We start from the raw sequence: 15,137 nt of genomic DNA on the forward strand, positions 1-15,137 counted from the left end.
TATATACAGGATACTATGTGGCTGGTGTAATATCTGATATCTGCAGTCAGTATATCATACACCAGGCACATTTTCTACTGTACACTGGATGTAATATACTGTGTGCACAGACATTAGATATTATATACAGGATACTATGTGACTGGTGTAATATCTGATATCTGCAGTCAGTATATCATACACCAGGCACATTTTCTCCTCTATACTGGATGTAATATACTGTGTACACAGACATTAGATATTATATACAGGATACTATGTGGCTGGTGTAATATCTGATGTCTGTAGTCAGTATATCATACACCAGGCACATTTTCTCCTCTACACTGGATGTAATATACTGTGTGCACAGACATTAGATATTACATACAGGATACTATGTGGCTGGTGTAATATCTGATGTCTGCAGTCAGTATATCATACACCAGGCACATTTTCTCCTGTATACTGGATGTAATATACTGTGTGCACAGACATTAGATATTATATACAGGATACTATGTGGCTGGTGTAATATCTGATGTCTGTAGTCAGTATATCGTACACCAGGCACATTTTCTCCTCTACACTGGATGTAATATACTGTGTACACAGACATTAGATATTATAAACAGGATACAATGTGGCTGGTGTAATATCTGATGTCTGTAGTCAGTATATCATACATCAGGCACATTTTCTCCTGTATACTGGATGTAATATACTGTGTGCACAGACATTAGATATTATATACAGGATACTATGTGGCTGGTGTAATATCTGATGTCTGTAGTCAGTATATCATACACCAGGCACATTTTCTCCTGTATACTGGATGTAATATACTGTGTGCACAGACATTAGATATTATATACAGGATACTATGTGACTGGTGTAATATCTGATGTCTGTAGTCAGTATATCATACACCAGGCACATTTTCTCCTGTACACTGGATGTAATATACTGTGTACACAGACATTAGATATTATATACAGGATACTATGTGGCTGGTGTAATATCTGATGTCTGCAATCAGTATATCATACACCAGGCACATTTTCTCCGGTATACTGGATGTAATATACTGTGGGCACAGACATTAGATATTATATACAGGATACTATGTGGCTGGTGTAATATCTGATGTCTGCAGTCAGTATATCATACAGCAGGCACATTTTCTCCTGTGCACTGGATGTAATATACTGTGTGCACAGACATTAGATATTATATACAGGATACTATGTGGCTGGTGTAATATCTGATGTCTGCAGTCAGTATATCATACACCAGGCACATTTTCTCCTTTATACTGGATGTAATATACTGTGTGCACAGACATTAGATATTATATACAGGATACTATGTGGCTAGTGTAATATCTGATGTCTGCAGTCACAGTATATCATACACCAGGCACATTTTCTCCTGTACACAGGATGTAATATACTGTGTGCACAGACATTAGATATTATATACAGGATACTATGTGACTGGTGTAATATCTGATATCTGCAGTCAGTATATCATTCACCAGGCACATTTTCTCCTCTACACCGGATGTAATATACTGTGTGCACAGACATTAGATATTATATTCAGGATACTATGTGGCTGGTGTAATATCTGATGTCTGTAGTCAGTATATCATACACCAGGCACATTTTGTCCTGTATACTGGATGTAATATACTGTGCGCACAGACATTAGATATTATATACAGGATACTATGTGGCTGGTGTAATATCTGATGTCTGCAATCAATATATCATACACCAGGCACATTTTCTCCTGTATACTGGATGTAATATACTGTGTGCACAGACATTAGATATTATATACAGGATACTATGTGGCTGGTGTAATATCTGATGTCTGCAGTCAGTATATCATACACCAGGCACATTTTCTCCTGTATACTGGATGTAATATACTGTGTGCACAGACATTAGATATTATATACAGGATACTATGTGGCTGGTGTAATATCTGATGTCTGCAGTCAGTATATCATACACCAGGCACATTTTCTCCTGTACACTGGATGTAATATACTGTGTGCACAGACATTAGATATTATATACAGGATACTATGTGGCTGGTGTAATATCTGATGTCTGCAGTCAGTATATCATACACCAGGCACATTTTCTCCTGTACACTGGATGCAATATACTGTGTGCACAGACATTAGATATTATATACAGGATACTATGTGGCTGGTGTAATATCTGATGTCTGCAGTCAGTATATCATACACCAGGCACATTTTCTCCTGTATACTGGATGTAATATACTGTGTGCACAGACATTAGATATTATATACAGGATACTATGTGGCTGGTGTAATATCTGATGTCTGTAGTCAGTATATCATACACCAGGCACATTTTCTCCTGTACACTGGATGTAATATACTGTGTGCACAGACATTACATATTATAAACAGGATACAATGTGGCTGGTGTAATATCTGATGTCTGCAGTCAGTATATCATACACCAGGCACATTTTCTCCTGTATACTGGATGTAATATACTGTGTGCACAGACATTAGATATTATATACAGGATACTATGTGGCTGGTGTAATATCTGATGTCTGCAGTCAGTATATCATACACCAGGCACATTTTCTCCTGTACACAGGATGTAATATACTGTGTGCACAGACATTAGATATTATATACAGGATACTATGTGACTTGTGTAATATCTGATATCTGCAGTCAGTATATCATTCACCAGGCACATTTTCTCCTCTACACCGGATGTAATATACTGTGTGCACAGACATTAGATATTATATTCAGGATACTATGTGGCTGGTGTAATATCTGATGTCTGTAGTCAGTATATCATACACCAGGCACATTTTCTCCTGTACACTGGATGTAATATACTGTGTGCACAGACATTAGATATTATATACAGGATACTATGTGGCTGGTGTAATATCTGATGTCTGCAGTCAGTATATCATACACCAGGCACATTTTCTCCTGTATACTGGATGTAATATACTGTGGGCACAGACATTAGATATTATATACAGGATACTATGTGGCTGGTGTAATATCTGATGTCTGCAGTCAGTATATCATACACCAGGCACATTTTCTCCTGTGCACTGGATGTAATATACTGTGTGCACAGACATTAGATATTATATACAGGATACTATGTGGCTGGTGTAATATCTGATGTCTGCAGTCAGTATATCATACACCAGGCACATTTTCTCCTTTATACTGGATGTAATATACTGTGTGCACAGACATTAGATATTATATACAGGATACTATGTGGCTAGTGTAATATCTGATGTCTGCAGTCACAGTATATCATACACCAGACACATTTTCTCCTCTACACTGGATGTAATATACTGTGTGCACAGACATTAGATATTATATACAGGATACTATGTGACTGATGTAATATCTGATGTCTGTAGTCAGTATATCATACACCAGGCACATTTTCTCCTGTACACAGGATGTAATATACTGTGTGCACAGACATTAGATATTATATACAGGATACTATGTGACTGGTGTAATATCTGATATCTGCAGTCAGTATATCATTCACCAGGCACATTTTCTCCTCTACACCGGATGTAATATACTGTGTGCACAGACATTAGATATTATATTCAGGATACTATGTGGCTGGTGTAATATCTGATGTCTGTAGTCAGTATATCATACACCAGGCACATTTTGTCCTGTATACTGGATGTAATATACTGTGCGCACAGACATTAGATATTATATACAGGATACTATGTGGCTGGTGTAATATCTGATGTCTGCAGTCAGTATATCATACACCAGGCACATTTTCTCCTGTACACTGGATGTAATATACTGTGTGCACAGACATTAGATATTATATACAGGATACTATGTGGCTGGTGTAATATCTGATGTCTGCAGTCAGTATATCATACACCAGACACATTTTCTCCTGTACACTGGATGTAATATACTGTGTGCACAGACATTAGATATTATATACAGGATACTATGTGGCTGGTGTAATATCTGATGTCTGCAGTCAGTATATCATACACCAGGCACATTTTCTCCTGTATACTGGATGTAATATACTGTGTGCACAGACATTAGATATTATATACAGGATACTATGTGGCTGGTGTAATATCTGATGTCTGCAGTCAGTATATCATACACCAGGCACATTTTCTCCTGTATACTGGATGTAATATACTGTGTGCACAGACATTAGATATTATATACAGGTTACTATGTGGCTGGTGTAATATCTGATGTCTGTAGTCAGTATATCATACATCAGGCACATTTTCTCCTGTACACTGGATGTAATATACTGTGTACACAGACATTAGATATTATATACAGGATACTATGTGGCTGGTGTAATATCTGATGTCTCCAGTCAGTATATCATACACCAGGCACATTTTCTCCTGTACACTGGATGTAATATACTGTGTGCACAGACATTAGATATTATATACAGGATACTATGTGGCTGGTGTAATATCTGATGTCTGTAGTCACAGTATATCATACACCAGGCACATTTTCTCCTGTACTCTGGATGTAATATACTGTGTGCACAGACATTAGATATTATATACCGGATACTATGTGGCTGGTGTAATATCTGATGTCTGTAGTCACAGTATATCATACACCAGGCACATTTTTTCCTGTATACTGGATGTAATATACTGTGTGCACAGACATTAGATATTATATACAGGATACTATGTGGCTGGTGTATTATCTGATGTCTGCAGTCAGTATATCATACACCAGGCACATTTTCTCCTGTACACTGGATGTAATATACTGTGTGCACAGACATTAGATATTATATACAGGATACTATGTGACTGATGTAATATCTGATGTCTGTAGTCACAGTATATCATACACCAGGCACATTTTCTCCTCTACACTGGATGTAATATACTGTGTGCACAGACATTAGATATTATATACAGGATACTATGTGGCTGGTGTAATATCTGATATCTGCAGTCAGTGTATCATACACCAGGCACATTTTCTCCTCTACACTGGATGTAATATACTGTGTGCACAGACATTAGATATTATATACAGGATACTATGTGACTGTTGTAATATCTGATGTCTGCAGTCAGTATATCATACACCAGGCACATTTTCTCCTGTACACTGGATGTAATATACTGTGTGCACAGACATTAGATATTATATACAGGATACTATGTGACTCGTGTAATGTCTGATGTCTGCAGTCACAGTATATCATACACCAGGCACATTTTCTCCTCTACACTGGATGTAATATACTGTGTGCACAGACATTAGATATTATATACAGGATACTATGTGGCTGGTGTAATATATGATGTCTGTAGTCAGTATATCATACACCAGGCACATTTTCTCCTGTATACTGGATGTAATATACTGTGTGCACAGACATTAGATATTATATACAGGATACTATGTGGCTGGTGTAATATCTGATATCTGCAGTCAGTGTATCATACACCAGGCACATTTTCTCCTGTATACTGGATGTAATATACTGCGTGCACAGACATTAGATATTATATACAGAATACTATGTGGCTGGTGTAATATCTGATGTCTGTAGTCAGTATATCATACACCAGTCACATTTTCTCCTGTATACTGGATGTAATATACTGTGTGCACAGACATTAGATATTATATACAGGATACTATGTTGCTGGTGTAATATCTGATGTCTATAGTCAGTATATCATACACCAGTCACATTTTCTCCTGTATACTGGATGTAATATACTGTGTGCACAGACATTAGATATTATATACAGGATACTATGTGGCTGGTGTAAAATCTGATGTCTGTAGTCAGTATATCATACATCAGGCACATTTTCTCCTGTACACTGGATGTAATATACTGTGTGCACAGACATTAGATATTATATACAGGATACTATGTGGCTGGTGTAATATCTGATGTCTGTAGTCAGTATATCATACACCAGGCACATTTTCTCCTGTACACTGGATGTAATATACTGTGTGCACAGACATTAGATATTATATACAGGATACTATGTGGCTGGTGTAATATCTGATGTCTGCAGTCAGTATATCATACACCAGGCACATTTTCTCCTGTACACTGGATGTAATATACTGTGTGCACAGACATTAGATATTATATACAGGATACTATGTGGCTGGTGTAATATCTGATATCTGTAGTCAGTATATCATACACCAGGCACATTTTCTCCTGTACACTGGATGTAATATACTGTGTGCACAGACATTAGATATTATATACAGGATACTATGTGGCTGGTGTAATATCTGATGTCTGTAGTCAGTATATCATACACCAGGCACATTTTATCCTGTATACTGGATGTAATATACTGTGTGCACAGACATTAGATATTATATACAGGATACTATGTGGCTGGTGTAATATCTGATGTCTGCAGTCAGTATATCATACACCAGGCACATTTTGTCCTGTATACTGGATGTAATATACTGTGTGCACAGACATTAGATATTATATACCGGATACTATGTGGCTGGTGTAATATCTGATGTCTGTAGTCACAGTATATCATACACCAGGCACATTTTTTCCTGTATACTGGATGTAATATACTGTGTGCACAGACATTAGATATTATATACAGGATACTATGTGGCTGGTGTAATATCTGATGTCTGCAGTCAGTATATCATACACCAGGCACATTTTCTCCTGTACACTGGATGTAATATACTGTGTGCACAGACATTAGATATTATATACAGGATACTATGTGACTCGTGTAATGTCTGATGTCTGCAGTCACAGTATATCATACACCAGGCACATTTTCTCCTCTACACTGGATGTAATATACTGTGTGCACAGACATTAGATATTATATACAGGATACTATGTGGCTGGTGTAATATATGATGTCTGTAGTCAGTATATCATACACCAGGCACATTTTCTCCTGTATACTGGATGTAATATACTGTGTGCACAGACATTAGATATTATATACAGGATACTATGTGGCTGGTGTAATATCTGATATCTGCAGTCAGTGTATCATACACCAGGCACATTTTCTCCTGTATACTGGATGTAATATACTGCGTGCACAGACATTAGATATTATATACAGAATACTATGTGGCTGGTGTAATATCTGATGTCTGTAGTCAGTATATCATACACCAGTCACATTTTCTCCTGTATACTGGATGTAATATACTGTGTGCACAGACATTAGATATTATATACAGGATACTATGTGGCTGGTGTAATATCTGATGTCTATAGTCAGTATATCATACACCAGTCACATTTTCTCCTGTATACTGGATGTAATATACTGTGTGCACAGACATTAGATATTATATACAGGATACTATGTGGCTGGTGTAAAATCTGATGTCTGTAGTCAGTATATCATACATCAGGCACATTTTCTCCTGTACACTGGATGTAATATACTGTGTGCACAGACATTAGATATTATATACAGGATACTATGTGACTGATGTAATATCTGATGTCTGTAGTCACAGTATATCATACACCAGGCACATTTTCTCCTGTACACTGGATGTAATATACTGTGTGCACAGACATTAGATATTATATACAGGATACTATGTGGCTGGTGTAATATCTGATATCTGTAGTCAGTATATCATACACCAGGCACATTTTCTCCTGTACACTGGATGTAATATACTGTGTGCACAGACATTAGATATTATATACAGGATACTATGTGGCTGGTGTAATATCTGATGTCTGTAGTCAGTATATCATACACCAGGCACATTTTATCCTGTACACTGGATGTAATATACTGTGTGCACAGACATTAGATATTATATACAGGATACTATGTGGCTGGTGTAATATCTGATGTCTGCAGTCAGTATATGATACACCAGGCACATTTTCTCCTGTACACTGGATGTAATATACTGTGTGCACAGACATTAGATATTATATACAGGATACTATGTGGCTGGTGTAATATCTGATGTCTGCAGTCAGTATATCATACACCAGGCACATTTTCTCCTGTACACTGGATGTAATATACTGTGTGCACAGACATTAGATATTATATACAGGATACTATGTGGCTGGTGTAATATCTGATGTCTGCAGTCAGTATATCATACACCAGGCACATTTTCTCCTGTACACTGGATGTAATATACTGTGTGCACAGACATTAGGTATTATATACAGGATACTATGTGGCTGGTGTAATATCTGATGTCTGCAGTCAGTATATCATACACCAGGCACATTTTCTCCTGTACACTGGATGTAATATACTGTGTGCACAGACATTAGATATTATATACAGGATACTATGTGGCTGGTGTAATATCTGTTGTCTGCAGTCAGTATATCATACATCAGACACATTTTCTCCTGTATACTGGATGTAATATACTGTGTGCACAGACATTAGATATTATATACAGGATACTATGTGGCTGGTGTAATATCTGATGTCTGCAGTCAGTATATCATACACCAGGCACATTTTCTCCTGTACACTGGATGTAATATACTGTGTGCTCAGACATTAGATATTATATACAGGATACTATGTGGCTGGTGTAATATCTGATGTCTGCAGTCAGTATATCATACACCAGGCACATTTTCTCCTATATACTGGATGTAATATACTGTGTGCACAGACATTAGATATTATATACAGGATACTATGTGGCTGGTGTAATATCTGATGTCTGTAGGCAGTATATCATACACCAGGCACATTTTCTCCTGTACACTGGATGTAATATACTGTGCACAGACATTAGATATTATATACAGGATACTATGTGGCTGGTGTAATATCTGATGTCTGCAGTCAGTATATCATACACCAGGCACATTTTCTACTGTACACTGGATGTAATATACTGTGCACAGACATTAGATATTATATACAGGATACTATGTGGCTGGTGTAATATCTGATGTCTGTAGTCAGTATATCATACACCAGGCACATTTTCTCCTGTACACTGGATGTAATATACTGTGCACAGACATTAGATATTATATACAGGATACTATGTGACTGGTGTAATATCTGATGTCTGCAATCACAGTTTATCATACACCAGGCACATTTTTTCCTGTATACTGGATGTAATATACTGTGTGCACAGACATTAGATATTACATACAGGATATTATGTGACTGGTGTAATATCTGATGTCTGTAGTCAGTATATCATACACCAGACACATTTTCTCCTGTACACTGGATGTAATATACTGTGTGCACAGACATTAGATATTATATACAGGATACTATGTGGCAGGTGTAATATCTGATGTCTGTAGTCAGTATATCATACACCAGGCACATTTTCTCCTATATACTGGATGTAATATACTGTGTGCACAGACATTAGATATTATATACAGGATACTATGTGGCTGGTGTAATATCTGATGTCTGCAGTCAGTATATCATACACCAGGCACATTTTCTCCTGTACACTGGATGTAATATACTGTGTGCACAGACATTAGATATTATATACAGGATACTATGTGGCTGGTGTAATATATGATGTCTGTAGTCAGTATATCATACACCAGGCACATTTTCTCCTGTATACTGGATGTAATATACTGTGTGCACAGACATTAGATATTATATACAGGATACTATGTGGCTGGTGTAATATCTGATATCTGCAGTCAGTGTATCATACACCAGGCACATTTTCTCCTGTATACTGGATGTAATATACTGCGTGCACAGACATTAGATATTATATACAGAATACTATGTGGCTGGTGTAATATCTGATGTCTGTAGTCAGTATATCATACACCAGTCACATTTTCTCCTGTATACTGGATGTAATATACTGTGTGCACAGACATTAGATATTATATACAGGATACTATGTGGCTGGTGTAATATCTGATGTCTATAGTCAGTATATCATACACCAGTCACATTTTCTCCTATATACTGGATGTAATATACTGTGTGCACAGACATTAGATATTATATACAGGATACTATGTGGCTGGTGTAAAATCTGATGTCTGTAGTCAGTATATCATACATCAGGCACATTTTCTCCTGTACACTGGATGTAATATACTGTGTGCACAGACATTAGATATTATATACAGGATACTATGTGGCTGGTGTAATATCTGATGTCTGTAGTCAGTATATCATACACCAGGCACATTTTCTCCTGTACACTGGATGTAATATACTGTGTGCACAGACATTAGATATTATATACAGGATACTATGTGGCTGGTGTAATATCTGATGTCTGCAGTCAGTATATCATACACCAGGCACATTTTCTCCTGTACACTGGATGTAATATACTGTGTGCACAGACATTAGATATTATATACAGGATACTATGTGGCTGGTGTAATATCTGATATCTGTAGTCAGTATATCATACACCAGGCACATTTTCTCCTGTACACTGGATGTAATATACTGTGTGCACAGACATTAGATATTATATACAGGATACTATGTGGCTGGTGTAATATCTGATGTCTGTAGTCAGTATATCATACACCAGGCACATTTTATCCTGTACACTGGATGTAATATACTGTGTGCACAGACATTAGATATTATATACCGGATACTATGTGGCTGGTGTAATATCTGATGTCTGTAGTCACAGTATATCATACACCAGGCACATTTTTTCCTGTATACTGGATGTAATATACTGTGTGCACAGACATTAGATATTATATACAGGATACTATGTGGCTGGTGTAATATCTGATGTCTGCAGTCAGTATATCATACACCAGGCACATTTTCTCCTGTACACTGGATGTAATATACTGTGTGCACAGACATTAGATATTATATACAGGATACTATGTGACTCGTGTAATGTCTGATGTCTGCAGTCACAGTATATCATACACCAGGCACATTTTCTCCTCTACACTGGATGTAATATACTGTGTGCACAGACATTAGATATTATATACAGGATACTATGTGGCTGGTGTAATATATGATGTCTGTAGTCAGTATATCATACACCAGGCACATTTTCTCCTGTATACTGGATGTAATATACTGTGTGCACAGACATTAGATATTATATACAGGATACTATGTGGCTGGTGTAATATCTGATATCTGCAGTCAGTGTATCATACACCAGGCACATTTTCTCCTGTATACTGGATGTAATATACTGCGTGCACAGACATTAGATATTATATACAGAATACTATGTGGCTGGTGTAATATCTGATGTCTGTAGTCAGTATATCATACACCAGTCACATTTTCTCCTGTATACTGGATGTAATATACTGTGTGCACAGACATTAGATATTATATACAGGATACTATGTGGCTGGTGTAATATCTGATGTCTATAGTCAGTATATCATACACCAGTCACATTTTCTCCTGTATACTGGATGTAATATACTGTGTGCACAGACATTAGATATTATATACAGGATACTATGTGGCTGGTGTAAAATCTGATGTCTGTAGTCAGTATATCATACATCAGGCACATTTTCTCCTGTACACTGGATGTAATATACTGTGTGCACAGACATTAGATATTATATACAGGATACTATGTGACTGATGTAATATCTGATGTCTGTAGTCACAGTATATCATACACCAGGCACATTTTCTCCTGTACACTGGATGTAATATACTGTGTGCACAGACATTAGATATTATATACAGGATACTATGTGGCTGGTGTAATATCTGATATCTGTAGTCAGTATATCATACACCAGGCACATTTTCTCCTGTACACTGGATGTAATATACTGTGTGCACAGACATTAGATATTATATACAGGATACTATGTGGCTGGTGTAATATCTGATGTCTGTAGTCAGTATATCATACACCAGGCACATTTTATCCTGTACACTGGATGTAATATACTGTGTGCACAGACATTAGATATTATATACAGGATACTATGTGGCTGGTGTAATATCTGATATCTGCAGTCAGTATATGATACACCAGGCACATTTTCTCCTGTACACTGGATGTAATATACTGTGTGCACAGACATTAGATATTATATACAGGATACTATGTGGCTGGTGTAATATCTGATGTCTGCAGTCAGTATATCATACACCAGGCACATTTTCTCCTGTACACTGGATGTAATATACTGTGTGCACAGACATTAGATATTATATACAGGATACTATGTGACTGGTGTAATATCTGATGTCTGCAGTCAGTATATCATACACCAGGCACATTTTCTCCTGTACACTGGATGTAATATACTGTGTGCACAGACATTAGATATTATATACAGGATACTATGAGGCTGGTGTAATATCTGATGTCTGTAGTCACAGTATATCATACACCAGGCACATTTTCTCCTGTACACTGGATGTAATATACTGTGTGCACAGACATTAGATATTATATACAGGATACTATGTGGCTGGTGTAATATCTGTTGTCTGCAGTCAGTATATCATACATCAGGCACATTTTCTCCTGTATACTGGATGTAATATACTGTGTGCACAGACATTAGATATTATATACAGGATACTATGTGGCTGGTGTAATATCTGATGTCTGCAGTCAGTATATCATACACCAGGCACATTTTCTCCTATATACTGGATGTAATATACTGTGTGCACAGACATTAGATATTATATACAGGATACTATGTGGCTGGTGTAATATCTGATGTCTGTAGTCAGTATATCATACACCAGGCACATTTTCTCCTGTACACTGGATGTAATATACTGTGTGCTCAGACATTAGATATTATATACAGGATATTATGTGGCTGGTGTAATATCTGATGTCTGCAGTCAGTATATCATACACCAGGCACATTTTCTCCTATATACTGGATGTAATATACTGTGTGCACAGACATTAGATATTATATACAGGATACTATGTGGCTGGTGTAATATCTGATGTCTGTAGGCAGTATATCATACACCAGGCACATTTTCTCCTGTACACTGGATGTAATATACTGTGCACAGACATTAGATATTATATACAGGATACTATGTGGCTGGTGTAATATCTGATGTCTGCAGTCAGTATATCATACACCAGGCACATTTTCTACTGTACACTGGATGTAATATACTGTGCACAGACATTAGATATTATATACAGGATACTATGTGGCTGGTGTAATATCTGATGTCTGTAGTCAGTATATCATACACCAGGCACATTTTCTCCTGTACACTGGATGTAATATACTGTGCACAGACATTAGATATTATATACAGGATACTATGTGGCTGGTGTAATATCTGATGTCTGCAATCACAGTTTATCATACACCAGGCACATTTTTTCCTGTATACTGGATGTAATATACTGTGTGCACAGACATTAGATATTATATACAGGATACTATGTGGCTGGTGTAATATCTGATGTCTGTAGTCAGTATATCATACACCAGGCACATTTTATCCTGTACACTGGATGTAATATACTGTGTGCACAGACATTAGATATTATATACAGGATACTATGTGGCTGGTGTAATATCTGATATCTGCAGTCAGTATATGATACACCAGGCACATTTTCTCCTGTACACTGGATGTAATATACTGTGTGCACAGACATTAGATATTATATACAGGATACTATGTGGCTGGTGTAATATCTGATGTCTGCAGTCAGTATATCATACACCAGGCACATTTTCTCCTGTACACTGGATGTAATATACTGTGTGCACAGACATTAGATATTATATACAGGATACTATGTGACTGGTGTAATATCTGATGTCTGCAGTCAGTATATCATACACCAGGCACATTTTCTCCTGTACACTGGATGTAATATACTGTGTGCACAGACATTAGATATTATATACAGGATACTATGTGGCTGGTGTAATATCTGTTGTCTGCAGTCAGTATATCATACATCAGGCACATTTTCTCCTGTATACTGGATGTAATATACTGTGTGCACAGACATTAGATATTATATACAGGATACTATGTGGCTGGTGTAATATCTGATGTCTGCAGTCAGTATATCATACACCAGGCACATTTTCTCCTATATACTGGATGTAATATACTGTGTGCACAGACATTAGATATTATATACAGGATACTATGTGGCTGGTGTAATATCTGATGTCTGTAGTCAGTATATCATACACCAGGCACATTTTCTCCTGTACACTGGATGTAATATACTGTGTGCTCAGACATTAGATATTATATACAGGATACTATGTGGCTGGTGTAATATCTGATGTCTGCAGTCAGTATATCATACACCAGGCACATTTTCTCCTATATACTGGATGTAATATACTGTGTGCACAGACATTAGATATTATATACAGGATACTATGTGGCTGGTGTAATATCTGATGTCTGTAGGCAGTATATCATACACCAGGCACATTTTCTCCTGTACACTGGATGTAATATACTGTGCACAGACATTAGATATTATATACAGGATACTATGTGGCTGGTGTAATATCTGATGTCTGCAGTCAGTATATCATACACCAGGCACATTTTCTACTGTACACTGGATGTAATATACTGTGCACAGACATTAGATATTATATACAGGATACTATGTGGCTGGTGTAATATCTGATGTCTGTAGTCAGTATATCATACACCAGGCACATTTTCTCCTGTACACTGGATGTAATATACTGTGCACAGACATTAGATATTATATACAGGATACTATGTGACTGGTGTAATATCTGATGTCTGCAATCACAGTTTATCATACACCAGGCACATTTTTTCCTGTATACTGGATGTAATATACTGTGTGCACAGACATTAGATATTACATACAGGATATTATGTGACTGGTGTAATATCTGATGTCTGTAGTCAGTATATCATACACCAGACACATTTTCTCCTGTACACTGGATGTAATATACTGTGTGCACAGACATTAGATATTATATACAGGATACTATGTGGCTGGTGTAATATCTGATGTCTGTAGTCAGTATATCATACACCAGGCACATTTTCTCCTATATACTGGATGTAATATACTGTGTGCACAGACATTAGAT

Source organism: Phyllobates terribilis, unplaced genomic scaffold (genome assembly GCF_046119375.1).
Source record: "Phyllobates terribilis strain yellow unplaced genomic scaffold, ASM4611937v1 Scaffold_24__1_contigs__length_18792416, whole genome shotgun sequence".
In the NCBI taxonomy this organism is placed as follows: Eukaryota; Metazoa; Chordata; class Amphibia; order Anura; family Dendrobatidae; genus Phyllobates; species Phyllobates terribilis.